The following is a 14,798-nucleotide window of genomic DNA, read 5'->3' as shown; positions in this document are numbered from 1 at the left end:
CAAATTAATCGGTCTGAGATAAACCTTAACATGTTTCAAAATCCATCTGGACAGGCTGGATCTACCTCAGATAAATGTCAACATAAAATAATGATTCTTTTCTCTCTAAGCTTTTTTCTGTGTCACCAGCATCTTGTCAGACAGAAGATTCCCAGCGAGAGCCAAGAGGGATACATGTCTCCAGAACAACAAATGGCAGACAGAATCCCACAACACCTGTCTACCTCGGAAGGTTCCCCTTCCCCATTCCCCCAAGAGCCAATGGATGTCCAATAGTCAGCTGGAAGCAGCTTTTGAGAGAAATGATGCCCCTATTCCCATCTACCTGCTTTTTTTTTTAATAATAAGCAAAATCTGGGATGTAAGGATTATGTCCTTAATTTTGTCACCAGCCTGCTAAAGCGTTCCAGCCTAAAAAGTGGGAGTGCCCTCTCTTTCCGCACTCTGTCCTTCTGTATTCTTTCCCCTCTTCATGGTCTCTCTCTCTCTCTCTCTCTCTCTCTCTCTCTCTCTCTCTCTCTGTGTGTGTGTGTGTGTGTGTGTGTGTGTGTGTGTGTGTGTGTGTGTGTGTGACTGTCTCAATAAAGCTCTAGAAAGGTTACCATGGCTTGTAATTCTTTTCCACCTCAACATCCGTCAGCATGGCCACCGCAGGCAGTGGCCAGCCATGAGCACCACCTCTTAACCAACAACTGGGCTTAGGGCTCTCTGCCCTCTCTGCTGTGTAGGACACAGACCAAGCCCCTGAGCTTGAAAATAAAGGCTCTTTGCTTTTATAAGCAAGATTCAGTCTTTGTGGTGGTCTTTCGGGGGTCACTGCAATCTGGGCATAATATTTGGGGGTTTTTCCCATATTCCTCAAGCCCACTGGACTACCACACATAGAGTCTGAACCTGGCCTGTGTGTTTTCTGTGTGTCTGTGTTTACCTGTGTCTACTTTGGTGTTTTCTGTGTTTACTTTCCTTTGGTTCCGTTTGGATATCCTTTTGTAAATGAGCTTTTGGAATATGCTTTTAGAAGTGGGCCTCTGGGCCATTTGGATATCCTTTTGTAAGTGCCCAAAATTTGTAATTACCTGCAGGCATTTGATTTGTATAGACGACATGGGTCTCTCCCATGGGACCGGCATGAAGCTGGTGTCTTTTAGTTTTTGTTTTTGTCTCCAGGTGCCAGGAGAGCTGTTCTGTTGTCTTAAAAGTTTTGTTTGCCATTGTGTTGGAATGTCCTACCTATACGAATGTGTGAATGTGTAAGAAAGTGGCCACAGGTATGCATGTTTTATGTCTGAGCTTGTATGTGTGTTATGACTCCTGATGGAAGCTGTGCATGGACAGCCTTTGGGAACAGATTGGGCCTCAAGGAGCTCAGAGCATGCCTGAGCCTGGAGGGGGCTGTTGGAGAACTGCCCCTCCAGGGTCACACTCGAGGAGTGGCCTTCACGTCCAGAGGGCCCAGCCGGGCCATGGAGTCACTTTGAGTCAGCCTCTCTAGTGTACTTGAGAATCTGGGTTTAATAACAATCTTTTGTCCCGTGTTGTGTGCTATCCCCTTCCTCTCCCATGCTGATGGCTGAGGCTCACATGACCAGCCCTGGGGCCTAAGGGAGGATTGGCTTCTAGGACAGAGTGGAGTATCACTGCCTATGGTTGTTAAGCTACAGTGCACCGTGTTATAATGCTGCAGCATTCAGATTCAATCGGTTATAAATATTTGTCATCATTTAAAAGGGTTGGTTATAAAGTATTATTGATTAAAAAAACTACTGCTAGTTACAGACGCTTCACATTGGTACAATGTTGATGCAAACAGAGTTATACTTGTTATGGTATATGCATGTATTTCTGTTCTTGTTTAAAATATTGCAGCTTTATATTATATACTAAACTACTGAGGGAAATCACAAGAAAGACTTTGGTAAGAGTTTCCATGTTTAAAAAAGGAAGAGAGTAATTTGTCTGAAGTAAATGCCTAAATGGACTGAGGGAACATGGGAGGTTATAGAAGGTCAGAGGGGGTATGCTGTGAATATGGAAGGTTATAGAAGATCACAGGGAATGCCAACTATGTTTGTTGTGGTTTCTTATACCTGCAAATACTGAATTTAAAAGTTAATTATGGTTGGTTTCCATTTTAAAATTAGCTGATGATTCTCTAAACTCTTTATGTTAAAAATGGATATATATATATATATATATGTGTGTGTGTGTGTGTGTGTGTGTGTGTGTGTGTGTGTTTGTGTTTGTGTGTGTATGTAAATGTATGTGACTTGGATTTAACTGTATGTGTGAATGTAAGCTAGCTTTAACTGTACTGATGTGTATGTAACTTGGATCCAACTGTGCATATGTGTGCAAGTAATTATTGTTTAGAAAAACATGTCTTAAACAGCAAGCATGTGGCTTTGGTCCATCTTGTCTGGTGACCTCATAGGCAGCCAGCCATGTGGCTGGCAACCATCTTTTACTAAAGGTTATAAAGCTCTATTCAAGTTAACAAAACCCTAACTTAGAGACTTATACCTGAGTACTTATGTTTTTGCTAAGTGTTCAAGAGTAAGCTTCTAGAGAATTTAAATAGATGGCTATATATGTTTAATAAATAAGGTATTTGATAAATATTAAAGTTGTACCTCAATACTTTTATACACAAGATTATACCTTGTTCTGGCAGCTAAACTGTGTAATTTAAGATTTACTCATATAATCAGTAGATAATGGTTTTCAAGACATGAAGGGATCATAGGGAAAAGCTGAGGTTTACAAATGTATGGCACATTCTTAAACGCTAATGAGGCCATTCTGGCCCACTGTGGGCAATGTCAGCCCTGGGCAGTGGTCCTGAGTGTTATGAGAAAGCAAGCTGGGCAATTCATGCAGAACAAGCGTGTAACTTTCCCCCATGGTTCTTCTCTCTGTTCCTGCTTGAGTTCTTTCCCTGACTATCCTCAGTGATGGGCTTTGACTGGAACATGCATGCTAAAGAAATCCTTTCTTCCTAAGATTTTTTTGGTCATGGTGTGGAACAGCAGGCATCTGGACGGTGGTCCCACCACCCATGAAGAAACCATAAAGTGCCCTAGTCCATTACTTTCAGAGGAGGTGCGGCCTGTGATGGAGAAGATGAGCAGGATCGGGAAGAAGGGTCAGGACAGAGTGGCCATTTTACTTTGGTCACTCAATTCCCCCCGGTCCTTATGAGCTAGTTTATGTTTGTCTCGTAGACAAAAGAGCTTGACCTCTGGTTGAGAGACAAGATCCTGTCCCCAAAATGGAGTGAATCTCAGGAACTGTGAGATAGGAATGACTGGAGACGGTTGGAGAAGCAGACAGGAAGCTGCAACCATGCTCTAGGAGTTGTCCTGGACAATGGTCATAAGGCCAATCAGCACCCAGGATCACAGGGGAGAAATTCAAATCTCCTATCTATAAGGAGCCCAATCAACACAGCAGTTCCCCAGGACTCCTTGAGGTGAACAGGCATGACAGGAGTCTAGAGCCCTTCCCCACTCCCAACCATCACTACTTCCTCAGCAAGAGAGTAAGCCCATACCCAGAGACCCCAGTGGGTCTCCTCCTACTTTCTGGGAGTTCATATTTAAAGTGGCTTTTAGTCATTACTGGAAGCAAACCCTTGGGCCAGGACTGGGACTAACAGGTTCATGCTAGAGAGTGGCCAAGCACTCCCCATGCATGCCATGGATCTTCCTGCCTTTAATCCTGCTGGTCCCAAGAACAGAAGACTGTAAACATGGCTTTGACAAATCCCTAATGACTTTGATTCTCTACAGGAGACCTGTTCAAAAGGTACCTCATCCTCAAAAAGCCAGAAATGGTTTGAAGTACACAGAAGCCAATGACAAGGGCCACTGAAGACTGTGCTGGCTGTAATTTGTAGACGAGTAAATATCCATCTGTCTGTCTGATCCACTGAAGCAGAAGCTGGTGGAGACTAACCTCATTTTGATGAGAAGGGGAAAGGTACCTGGGGCACAGCATGAAGACAGCCACTGTAGGCTATAGATAGCCTGCTGTGATTGGTCCATTTCTCACTCTGACCTCACAAGGAGCAACTGTGAGGTATGAGGGTCCTGTATATAAGGCCGTGGGCTGGGCTGCAGCTCTGTCCCAACAGACCAGGGAGCTGATTTAGGTGACCTGTGGGACTCTCCTAGCTATCTGGTTAGTTGTTGAGCTGAGACTTTGCCACCACCTGTCTGCACAGGAACACAGTGACCACCTAAACTCATGGACTTCCACCCCGACACGAAGAGCCTGAACAGCCAATATATGGTCCTATATCCCATCGGCCACGGTGCATTTGGCTCTGTTCAACTGGCCTACCATCGCCTCATAGGCATCCCGGTGGCAGTAAAAGTGATAGAAAACCTTGAGGAGGACCTCCGGTTCATCGTATCTGAGATGATGGCTCTCGAAAAACTGCACCACCCCAACACCATTCGCCTCTTCCAGGTGCTGGTAACACCAGAGCAAGTCTGCTTCATCACAGAGTTTGCCCCGGGAGGAGACTTGTTCCAAAGAGTGACGGAGGAGGGCAGGCTGCAGGAGGAAGAGGCACAGAAAATATTCGGGCAGATCCTGTCAGCCATCAAGTATTGCCATGAACTTGACATCGTCCATCGAGACCTGAAGCCCGAAAATATCCTCTTAGACGAAGAGGGAAACGTGAAGCTGGCAGACTTTGGTCTCGCCACCAAGTATAGAGCAGGAACTCTACTGCAAAGGCAATGTGGGACCAAGACCTTCAATGCCCCAGAACAGGTACTGGGATTGGGCTATGATGGGAAGAAGACGGATGTGTGGAGTCTGGGTGTGCTGCTCTACTTTATCACTACGGGGAACCACCCCTTCCAAGGAGACACCATGGAAGAGATCCAGGGGAAGATCGTCACAGGCACCTATGACATTCCAGCTCACATCTCTGTGCAACTGGAAAATTTAATTCATGATATGTTGACAGTTGCCCCAGAGAGGAGGCCCTCCATTGAAGTCCTTCAGCAACATCCATGGGTTATGAAGTGGAAAGAAAATATCCCAAGTGAAACCTTTGTAGATCCAAAGGTCCTAGACACACTCTCTGACCTTGGCTTTAATAAGAATGTTGTTTTGGAATCCCTCCAAAAAAACAAATATGATAAGTTTTTGGGGACATAACTCATCGTCAGAGAACAGGCACGCAAGGGGCTGCCGCTTGAGCTCGGCTGCACCACCTCAGTCAAGCCTGTGGACGCTGGAGCTGCTCCTCCTGCGTCCCTAGCACATCCCTCTGTCTCTGGTCTTCCCCCAAAACGGAGGGCCAGTGAGCCCATCTTTGGCCTCCTCCACACCCAGACCTCACAACAGCACCTGCCTGTTGTGCCAACAGCACCAGCACAGAAGGTGGCCAGAAGTGCCTCCATGCCTCTATGATTTCCCCAGAACAAGAGCCCCACTATTAGCTCTGCCACCCTATCCAGAGGCGAGACTTCTCCAAGTGTCTGCAGCAGCATATGAGATGAGGAAACCCTCCCGTCCCCTGGGACTGACTCTGACATGGAAAATGCACTGAACCCTCAGAACATCGGGTGCTTCCAGAGACTGCGCAGGAGAATCAGGGCTTGCCTCTCAAGATTATGCTGATTTTCTGGGGATCGAAAGACACAAGTCGAGCCCATGTTCAACAACAAAGTGGCTCCTCTGAAAGAGACAGGATGAAAAGCCCAAGGAATTGGGCATGCAGGTTTGAAAGTGCATAAGTGCTTTGCATTTTATTTTCTCTGCCTTTTCATTGAAATATCAGAAAGGTATATATTTGTTTTGTGGGGTCCATGGGATGTTCAGATGTATTTCTACACCAGCTGGATTAAACCCTGCCACTTAGCATACCTCCTCAGGAAGAAATCCTGCTGGAACATACTCAGGTGGTGTCCCATATAACTGAACTAGCAGTAGACAACAAAAGACTGTGATCGGAGTGGGATGGTTGGGGGGTGTTGTGATGTGGACCTGTTGTCCACAGGGAACAGATGTTCATATAGAAGACTTTGCTTGGAGATCTAGGGCCTAGCAGAGTGACTATGGTCAAAGGGCAAAGGGCCACTTCAATGTCTCCCTACAGTTCAACTGGACAGGCAGAGTGTGTCAAGTCCTGTGAGGCCTGATATCACACTGAAGAGGCCAACTGTGGGAGGCTGAGCTGGACCCCAGTTCCTGCATACCCTGAGCACCCAGTCTAGAAGAGATGTCTGCAGTATCACAGAACTCTCCACTGTGGCATTCCAGGAGAATGCCCTCAAAGGACAGTGGTTGATTACAAAACATCCATCAATTTCCAATCCTCAGTCTTTCATATCTGAGGAGCCTGGAGAAGGGACTCTACTGATTTTTTTCACGGCAGCCATGTGACCTAGATCCTTGCATTTCCTGGGCATTTTGTTCTCAATTGTGGGGTCTCTGACTTCAAAGGCAGGTGGTTCCTTGTTGCTGAGGGTCATGCCTGACTAGAACAAGACGTGACTGGAAAAACAAGGTCAATTCTCTCACCTAAGCAAGGGATGGAAAAGGGATGTGAGGCCATTGTGCATAGGGAACAAATGTCCTGATGGAATCTAATGTGATGATCTGCTTCCTGGCAGGGGGACAAAGGTCAAGGCTCTAAGGGGCCATCTGGAGATCTCCCTGCAGTTCAGATGGACAGACAAGAAGTACTGAGTTCTGACCTGTATTCTGATAGCACAGTGTGGGGCATCAGCCAGGTCTGGTCACAAGCATCTGACGATGAAAGTCTGGATGCTTAATATCTCCTGCTGCATGTCCAGTCCATGGGACACCGGGCAACCCAAGAAGTCATTGTGATTGCAGTGCCAAAGGAGTCTCCACAGGGAACTAACTCCATTCTCAAGAGCAGAGGATACTGGGAGAGCCATCCAAAGCATCTGATGATCAGGCAAGAAGCACTGAGGATGTCTTCAAGCCCTACATGCCAAGAAGAAAATAAACTCATTCTCATGGGGCACTAAAGCTGGCCCCCTTTCCCCTCCCTTCCTCTATGTATTCTATGTCCAATCACCCAGAAGACATTTCCTTCTGACAGTCACAGTAGAACCATACTCCAGATTTTGGGGAACACAGTTAGGATGGAGATCTGGACCTCTCTGTCCTTCCATGTCTGTATGGACATTTAGGATGTGTGCAGTCTCTGGATGGTCCTGTGCCAGCTGCAGGCTGGGCTGAGCTGGGGCTTTGTCACCATCTAATGCAGAAGCCCTTGTGCCAATATGTGATCCTGTTGACAAGGCTGTTCTGCCCGTCAAGCCAATGGGCTGATTCACCTGTCCCCATATAAAGACAGCCAGCATGCCCTTACCGGGTGCTACTGTCACTATGGAGACACTAAGACATGAAGGACTGTGACAGTACGAAGTGGGATGGGATGACATTGTGAGGCCCATCTGTACCTGGGAACTAGACAGCGAAACCACCGATGCCCTCTTCAGACCTGCTTTCTCTACTACTGTCCTTGTACCGAAGCTCTGTCATAGAGAAGGCAACAATTTCTCCCCGAATCTCCTTCAGCCTATATTCTGAGTCTTCTAGATGGGAAGAACCTGAAGCAGGGTCTCTCCAGATGTGTCAGAGGGTGGCCCTGTGACCTGGGTCACTGCATCTCTTGGGATTTTGTTCCAGGTGTGGGATGTCTGACAGAGCTAGGCTTACAGCTCTAGCCATGCAGCCTGTTCCTCACTTCCTGGCATGTGCCTGCTCCAGTCTCCCTGTAGCATCATGGGAGCAGTTCTTCCTCTACAGACCTGACCCCATTCTTACCTACAAGGAATGAGAGAGAAGACTGGGTCTGAGGTTTGAGCCCAGCTTCTGGGCTGCCTTTGTGCAATGATCTGAGCTGTTCTTTTGTCAGTTGACACTCGATGGACCCGGCCATGTGCCAGGCCCTCAGTAGGGGCTGGATCCCAGGATCGGTAGTCTGGTGGCCAAGCCGTCCACAGGGAGCTGGCAGAGTCCAGGACAATCAGGAAGACAAAGGTGCTGAGGTAAGTCCACATGAAAACAGGTAAACAGAGTCACAGACCTCAGAGTGTGCATGGAAGTACAGGGAGTTGGAGGAGACTGTCTTGTGTGAAGGTCACAGCTGGGCAGATCCCGGGAGGATAGAAGGGATCAGACAGAGGGACATGAGAGCAGCCATGTGGCACCTGAGTAGAGGTCCTGTTTTTTCAGGTCTACCCTTTCTTCCTACTTGTGAGAAATCTGGGGATCTGTGCCTGTCACCTGGGATGCTGCTGCAGACTTCTCTCAGTGGAACGCTAGTGTGAGAGCAGCATGGAGATCCTTCCACCCTCTCTTCTCATTATAACTGCTCCTCCTCGGAAGGTCGGTTTTGGTTCAGTGCTCAGGGCTTCCGAAAGCGCTCCTTTGCTGTCATCTGACATTTTGCATGCACTGACAGAGATTCCCTCACCTCCTTGCCGGAACTCCATAGAGGACTCTTACATTGTACTTGGAGGTCTGAGATTCAGTGTGATTCAGGCAGTGTGCGCCGGATTCCTCTGAGAATGAGTGGAGAGCCGGAGCTCCAAGATGCTGTCAGACTAAGAGAACCATCAGACATCTGCCCCCTGTTTTCCCTGGGTGGTCAGTGTGATTATCTGGAACAAGATAATCTGGAACAAGATAATTTCCACTGGGGTGATTTTGACTTACACTTCCAGATTGTAGTCCATTACACAGGGAACTCAGGGCACAAACGCATAGCGGCTAGTCATATCATAGCCACAGTCAAGAGCAGACAGAAATAAATGCACACAATTGAGCTTGCTTGCTTGTGTCCACTAGAGATCCCCGCTCTTGTGCAGTCTGGAACCCAAGTCCAGGGAATGGCCCAGCCCTGGAGATGGCTCTGCCCATATCAATTAAGACAATGCAATAGCTCTTCTACAAACACGCTCACAGGTGACCCTCTTGAAGATGATTCCTTAGTGAAGAGTCGAGTCCCAGGTCACTCTGGGCTGCACAAGTTGTCAGTTCAAACCAAGCAGCACAATTGCTCCCAGTGCTCACCACAGCTTCCAGCATTGAAAACTGTCAGCTCCATGACTAGAGGCTTCACTCTCTTTGCTTTGCCTGGGTTCAAAGCTGACACCCAGCAGCACATCCTCCCTTGCCCTCTCAGCTTCTCCCCCAGGATAACTGACCTTATCTGTACTCAGCAGACATCACTAGGATGTCTCCACTGTGTCCCGGCCCGATGCTTCCTAGACATAGGTTATTTCCCAGAAGACCGTGCTGCCTCCAGGCTGAATCTTTCCTCTCTTTCCAGCTGTGCCAGGCTCATCTCAAGTTGTGACACCCCTCCTTCCATGAACGGTTAGCGACTTTCAGTCCTTGTTCCTACTACTAGCCTAGGCTTGAGCAGCGTCAGTCGATTTCAGCTCCATCGTGGTATGTATGTTGCCTGCAAACCTTAGCCTTTTGTAGACAGATGGTCTATCTCTGAGAGCCTAGGACACCTTGTCAAGCAGTTCAAATTATTCATATCTTGTTTCACTTACTTGTCTATTTATTTCCTCCTCTCACCCTGTCTCCTCTCCTTTCCTCTTTGTTGTGTGTGTGTGTGTGTGTGTGTGTGTGTGTGTGTGTGTGTGTGTGTGTGTGTGTGTGTGTAGCACCTATGTGCTGTGCCTAGCATCTGGAGGTTACAGGATAACCCTATGGAGTCATTCTCTCCAACCACTTTGAAGGACACAGGGATTGAACACTGTTGCTTACTCCTCCAAATGTTTTTGCAGGTGGGGAACCTAATGGACAAGAAGCAGTGTCAGAACTTGCTGGAGAAGTCTATGACTGCTCTGGGGAAATGGGAGCCTTGACCTTGGCCCACACTTGTGCTGTTCTCCTTCTTTGGATGCCAGTCAGGACAACGAGATCTCTGTCCCTCAGAATTGCCTTGGTTGTTGATTTAGGCAATCTCCAACATCTCAGCTTAGTTCTCTGGGTTTAGATCTTATTGAATCTTAGCATTCTAGATGATTTGCCCCTGTTCTTTATGCCCAGTTTACTTTACCAAACTTAATGTGGCTGTAACAGTAAGTATGTAACGTTTTAGGATATGGCTACCCCCATTGGCATACTCAGAGCCTTTGCCCAAGGGTGCTCTCATTTACCTGTGAGGAGAGCAAGTCAGGAACTTTTATCCCTACTCAGGGATGAGAACAAACTAAATTTCAGAGCATGACTGCCACAGTGTGGTCCCTGAGCCTGGAAGCTCCTGGCTCCACTGGTCAAGCTTCCTTGTTTATTCTGTGTTGGGACCTTTTCCATCCCTTACTTGGTAGTGTCAACAGACCCTTCTATAGAAACTGGAGTCCAGAAAGCCCAGGGCAGGCTTTCCAGCAGGATCTTGACCCATGCTGGTTCTTCTGGCTTTCATCCCTGCCTTCATCAATAACACACTCATATCTGTCCTTAGAGCTCTTCTGCTCCTGTGCGCTGCACTCAGTGAGGAGGTTGGGAGCAAGTGTAAAATGAATGAAATACAGGCTCTGGATTCTCTCAGAAACCTGCATCACACCCCTGAAGCTCTGAGAGGCCGACAACCAGTTCAAGAACAAATATTCTCTGAGGACATGAAGACAAGGTAGAGAGTGGGTACCCCAAAGACGTGGGTCAGAGGTCTCCCTCCCTGCCTTACTCAAATCCTCTTTTGTAGGGAACACTAACAAATCCACATAGTCCTATCTCCCGGAAGACAGGTCAAGGTGTTCCTGTCAGAAGGGTGGTGATATGAGCCACTCAGAACTTCACTGTGAAACAGAAAGCCAAGGCTCACATTACTTTTCCCATAGTCTTCCTCAGGCTGGTCTTAGAACTGAAGATCACCCAGGACATCCTCGTTTAGCTAAGGTAGGAAGGCCAACTCAGAGGCTCTTAGCTTCTGATGCTAGCACAATGGGGTTCTGAATGGCTATGAGGGGAGAGGGCTGACAGTGCAGCTCTGTCCTGGGGCACATGCCTGGCATAAGTGAGGCCCTGGGGAAATGTCTATAATCTCTCAAAGGGAAGTCCCCACGCAGTCTCAGGTCTCAGGGTCTGTAGCAGAGGCTTTGGCTGCAACCAAATCCTGCCCTTTCCTGAATCGAAGCAGAGGAGGGGTGGATTGAGAGTGGGGGACAAACAGGATGAAGGGGAGACACGGGGAGGAGAGGAGGGAGGGGAAACTGTGGCCAGGACATAAAATAAATAAATTTTTCCTTTTTTTTTTTTTTTGGTTTTATCGAGACAGGGTTTCTCTGTGTAGCTTTGTGCCTCTCCTGGAACTCACTTGGTAGCCCAGGCTGGCCTCGAACTCACAGAGATCCTCCTGGCTCTGCCTCCCGAGTGCTGGGATTAAAGGCGTGCGCCATCACAGCCCGGCCCTAAATTTTTAAGATGCATACATACTAAAAACAATCCTAAAGCAAATGACCAGCAGGAACCTTTTCTCTACTGTCTGTAGTAAGGGGCTGGTGAAAAATGCTTACTTTGCATACCTAAGCACAAGAGGAGACTGTAGATGTAACCAAAGGTCTTATAAAATAAGAAACACAGAGCCAATTCAGAGAAGAAAGCCAAGAGGTCAGAGCTAAGAGCCTCACCCTTCCTGATTCAGGGATCCTCTCCAGCCAAGAGAGCTCTCCGAAAAGGACCTACTTCCTGTGTGTCTGTCTTTAAAGTCTTCCTGTTCTGCCTTCTCATTGGTTGTAAACCCAAACATGTGACTGCCTCGTCACTGCCTGAATGTACCGCCCTCCAGGTCCTTAAAGGCGTGCGCCACCGCCGCCATGCACTTGCTATGACTCTGACCCCCAGACAACTTTATTTATTAAAATACAATTAAAATCACATTTCAGTACAAGTAAAATACCACCACATTTCCCCTTTTCTATTTTAATAAAAAGGAAAAAAAAGAAAAAGGTTATAACTAACAAAAGAAAAACTATATACAAAAGTACAATGACTATATACAATATATACAAGTAATAAATGTCTAAACAATGTCTAGTCCATTTGTATTTGACAAATTCAGAGAAAATAATTTCATTATCTATCCTATTTTGTTAAGTCCAAAATGTATCTAATTCACTTTCTATCCTAATTAATCTTCAACTATAACTAACTAACCTTCAACTATAACTACCTAATCTTCAACTCCCTCAGAGACCCAAGAAGGAAATAATATTAGCTAACAAAAATAAAAACAGAAAGTGCATGCAAGCAACTTCCAAAAAATTTGTGAGTTGACAGAAACAGCCAGCTGCCTGGACAGTCACCTGAGGTTTCTCCACAGTGTTGGGGCATCATCTTCAGCCTATAGGCTTAGCATATCTGACAGACTCATTTGTGAAGTAGGATGTACACAAGGTCAACAGTTCAACCTCACATTGGGTGAGAGCAGTCCATGTACCAGAAACACCTGAATTCCACTAGTGTCATGTCATGATTCAGGATTTTAAATTCTGGAAATTGTTGTTGGTTTTTTAATTCAGCTGTCCATTCTTCTTGGCTGTGTATATATGGCTTCATCTCAGCATCCCATTCTTCTCCACATCCCTCTGTCAAATGCCAGTTTACTATTGCGAGGCGTGAGCTTAGTTACTCTTCAAGAATAACTGTTTCAGCTGCTGTTTCATTGCACATCAGAAGCCATCGGCCCACTGCCTATTCAGCTGCCTTCGAAGAAAAGGGCACTGTACCTTTTCCGAATTGCGAAGGCCATTTCAGGGATGGTGCCATATTGTCCTGGCCTCAGAAGATGCCTTTTGATAAAGCCATAACCACACTTGTTTTGGCAAGAATCAGTAGTCCTTTGTTTCATGTCCTGTCTGTCCATTTTGTCAGCAGTTGATTCAAGGATACTTTGTTGTCCAGTGGCTAACTTTTGCCACAATGAAAGTTAACTCCATATGCAGTTTCTTCAATGCCCATATTTTCTCTGAAGTAGATTGGTACTGCCAGAAGCCGACATGTCTCATAATCATAACAAAAAAGAAAAATTTTCTAAGTTATTAAAACATTTTAAATGCCATATTCTGTAAATCTCTGAAGGGTTTGAAGATGACCTGTCTAAAATATATCTGCTCAATTTTTAAAACATATCTAATGTGACTACAAGTTCTGTTGTAATGTCTAACTACTAACTTTCATTTCTTTATATCCTAATAGTTGGTAATAATAACATTCAAGGATCAGAAAATTGCATTGTTAAATGAATGGTATAAGTACAATTAGAGATATACATATAGCATTTTCTAACAATATCAATTTCAATATATATAATTTGTATACAATATAAAACAATCCAATCCAATGTAAAGTATTTAAAACTAGTAATTGTCTTTTTCTTCTTCTTTCTTTCTCTTTTTTTTTTTTAAACAAGAACCTTAAATCTAATCTCTTTTGCTTAGCCTTTTTCCTAACCCTTGACAACAACTTGTAACCAACTCCCCTAAACAATGAAAATTATCCCAGACCCAAAACCCATTAAAAAGACCAAAAAACCACCCACCCCACACCACCTCTTTGGGAATGTGGGCGTCGTATTCTTAAAATTTCTTCCTGCTGGGTATGGGCGAAGTTATCTTTATCCTGAAAGAAAAATTTTAGGTTAATTGTCAAATTCTAGGAAAGGTAACCATATCCTTCATTATCCAGTCTGTGTATAATGCCAAAGTTCAGGGTTTATCTCAAGTCCTTATTCAAGTAGTCTTTGAGACTGGATCATCTCAGCTAGTCATCTCAAAATTGCTCTGAGCACCTTGTAGTTCAAAGCTGATCTGTAGATGATGTTTGTCAGCTTAATGATGTTATTATTGTCCACGTGGAATTGTTGTTGTTGTGGGGCCCCAACTTCTTCCTGGAGACTTCAGTTGATGTTAGGCCTGGCCGTGATTTCCTGCAGAAAACTGATAAGAGACTCGAACACAAAGACATATATATGCAGCTAATTGAAGCCTTTTTTCTAGAATTAATTAATACTCTATATGACCATTCATATCTTAACAAAGGTTAAAATGTATATATATCTATATATCTATATATTAATCTTGTAAATTTTGATATAAAATTTATACTTTAAGAAAAGTTTTAAAGAATCAGAATAGAATCAAAGAGTTGAGATTAGTAATAGAATAGTCCCTTAGTTAATTTGGCTTTTCTCCTGTCCCATAGCAGAAGATGGCTCTTTTATTCTGGCATGATACAGGGGGTTTGCATTTTCCTTTTAACAACATGCTTGAGTTTAAAGAAGGAGAGAGCCATTCTCCAACTCCAAAGTCAGCTTTAAATTTTAATTGAACTGGGACTATTAGAAGACCAATAGTGTTAAATTTTTAGAGAAAAGCAGAAACAAACATTTAGGAAGACATAAAATTTTTTAAATAATATATACCCATATGCCGTTTCACTCTGTTTCTTGGGATAGATGATTTGTCCCTTTTCTTCAGTTGTCTCATTTGTCCAGTGTTCTTCAGATTCCTTAACCTTCATTCTCCTAAAAGACAAAAACAAAAACCTTTCCCCAAGACTAATTTTGGGGATGTTCCCTTTTGGCAAGTTATCTGATTAAATGAAAAGACATGTGTTACTGGTATAAGTTAGTTTAAATTGGATGTTCATGCTTGTTGAAGAATTATTACCTCCTCTAATTAAGAGGTTTCTCTTGTTCAAATCGAACCTTTATCAATTTTGATGGTACCCACAACTTATCTTCTCCTGTAGAAACAAAAGCAAAACCTCGTCCCCAACGTAAC

General features: G+C 45.0%; 1 pseudogene; it reads left to right on the top strand.

Moving 5' to 3' along the window:
- The first annotated feature begins 4,245 nt into the window (after positions 1-4,245).
- On the top strand, positions 4,246-5,637 carry LOC128118041 (putative sperm motility kinase W; annotated as a pseudogene).
- Positions 5,638-14,798: the final 9,161 nt, after the last annotated feature.

Source organism: Peromyscus californicus, unplaced genomic scaffold (genome assembly GCF_007827085.1).
Source record: "Peromyscus californicus insignis strain IS unplaced genomic scaffold, ASM782708v3 Scaffold_21__1_contigs__length_65335640, whole genome shotgun sequence".
In the NCBI taxonomy this organism is placed as follows: Eukaryota; Metazoa; Chordata; class Mammalia; order Rodentia; family Cricetidae; genus Peromyscus; species Peromyscus californicus.
The sequence above is the reverse complement of the archived record's forward strand: the minus strand, read 5'-3'. Positions and strand labels throughout refer to the sequence as shown.